The sequence below is a fragment of the Ipomoea triloba genome, chromosome 5 (assembly GCF_003576645.1).
Source record: "Ipomoea triloba cultivar NCNSP0323 chromosome 5, ASM357664v1".
In the NCBI taxonomy this organism is placed as follows: domain Eukaryota; kingdom Viridiplantae; phylum Streptophyta; class Magnoliopsida; order Solanales; family Convolvulaceae; genus Ipomoea; species Ipomoea triloba.
The window spans coordinates 21774561-21776882 of NC_044920.1; positions in this window are offsets into that span (position 1 = coordinate 21774561).

Genomic DNA, 2322 nt, shown 5'->3' on the forward strand with positions numbered 1-2322 from the left:
AATGACGGTGTGGACTGTTTGGACGATGCTAACAAGCACGCGATAGCTGTGGCTGCCGCCACCGCGGTGGTGGCTGAGGCGGCTCTCGCGGCGGCGCAGGCGGCCGCGGAGGTTGTGAGGTTGACGAGCGTAGGGAATGGGACGGCGGCGTTGGTTAAACGCCGCCGTGATTGGGCTGCGGTTAAAATACAGTCAGAATTTCGAGCGTATCTGGTTAGTACCTTTCTTTTACTCCAAACAAAGCATTTTTACAACAAATTTTTACCTCAAATACACTTACCTAACCTGATATGTCTTTCCTAGTCAAGAGTGATGCTACCTTGCCTTGCCCGGCAAGGCAGTGGGACCCATACTGGTGGGATTACTGCACCAGTGATGCAGTGATCCCATCATCGAATCCTAGTGGGATTACTGCACTATGCAGTGATCCCATTCTCTAAGTCGCTGAGTGATATTGATTTAACCCTCCACTATTCGGGTTTAAGTGTGTTATGAAGGACATGTTGGTGAATACAACTAATGTTGGACATTAATATGTTTATGGTGAGTTACATGAATGATGTATTTGTTGTAGACAATTTATTTTGTGGTGGAAGCTCATTTGACTCCCAAATCATTGACATGGGGTTGAATAGGATTCTGATCCAACCTTAATTAGGTTTTTTGAGTGTGTTTTTTTTGTACTTTTGGACTTGTCTGCAGGCAGATATCCCTGTATCAGTCAACCCATATTTGGTTTATGTGCCTTGATCCTCATCTCTCAGTATCCCATGTAATCAATTAATGGTACTATGATTACTGTGGAAGACAATTCAAAGGTGTAGACCACCACGTTTTATGACTTATTCTATCAGTACTATGGTTTTTAATGTATGGAGCAGTACTATGATAATGACTGCCTAACCAACATCAACTTTATTAAAGGTAATCCCTTGAAGAAAAGTCTAATACTTCCTGTGAGTGAGGAAAGAGTTATGGCGAACGGACTATTGATCTAATAGTCCTTCTTGGTTTGAACCGGTTAACTATGACAAGTTAGGCTGGTTTACGTGGTCATTTGTCGGCTAGGTCACAAGGCATGGTTTCCCTTGTCACTCAAAAAAAACATGGACCTTCTTGGTTTGAACTGGTCAGTTACGACAACTTAGGCTTGTTTACCTGGTAGTTATTTGTTGGCTAGGTCACAAAGGCGGGGTTTCCCTAGTCACTCAAAAAAAACATGGCTTTGAGAATCTTCTAACTGGTTCAGGTCACAACTACCTTTGAGACATACTTATACAATGGACTATAGTGTTTAATGTAGTACTTGATTACTTGTCCTTGCGTTTGAGCAATTGGATATGAGTGAGATATCATTAGTGGATGCAATAAAAGCGGATAAAAGTCTCTCCATTATTTTATCAGATTATTCTTTTCAAGCATGTATGTTACTATTTTGCTATTATGGTGTTTCCTTTGTACTCTGATTCCATGTTTCATAATGATGTAGTAGGAATCTTGTCCGCTAATTCAAAGTCAGTTGCTTGATCTTAGTAGTTAAAACATTCATGTGTGACAGTCTCCTGTTGTGTTTATGGTTTTTTGTAATTTTAAGAGGTGCATTTGTAGGCTAGGAAGGCGTTAAGGGCACTCAAGGGACTGGTAAAACTTCAAGCACTCGTGAGAGGCCGCATAGTCAGGAAACAAAGTGCAGATATGCTCAGGCGCATGCAGGCAATGGCTCGAATTCAAGCCCGGGCCTGCGCGAGTCGAGCTTTAGTTTCTGACTGTTCTCACTCTAGTGACGAGGCCTCACAAACTCATCGCCCTGTGAGTATGATGCGCCCTTCACAATGGCTCGAATACATTCGATTGCAGTTATGTATTGATTAGTAAATATCTTCTACCACCAATTATCTGCAGGGCATTGCATCTCGCGACAAACATGACCTGCAACAACGTTCCTACAGTTCTACTCATCGGGGGTCAAATTTGAAGGTATTCACTCACTTTAAATTCAAACCAATTTGTTTTTTCTTTATTGTGACCAAAAAAAAAAACAATTTTCTATTTTGGGTCTCTGTAGATTCCGAGAACTAGGTTGTTGGTTCTGTCTCTGTAGATTCCTATTTCTTTATTATCAAACAAATTCCTCTGTTCTGTTATACAGAGTTGTTATTCCAAATCGAATATGAATGAGAATGTAAGCATGGGAAGGAAGGATTTATGCTCAAAATGGTTAGATCGTTGGATGGAAGAACATGCATGGAACAATTACGAGAATTCTGACCTCAAGGACGGGGGAGCTGATGATGAGAAGAGTGACAAGATACTCGAGATTGA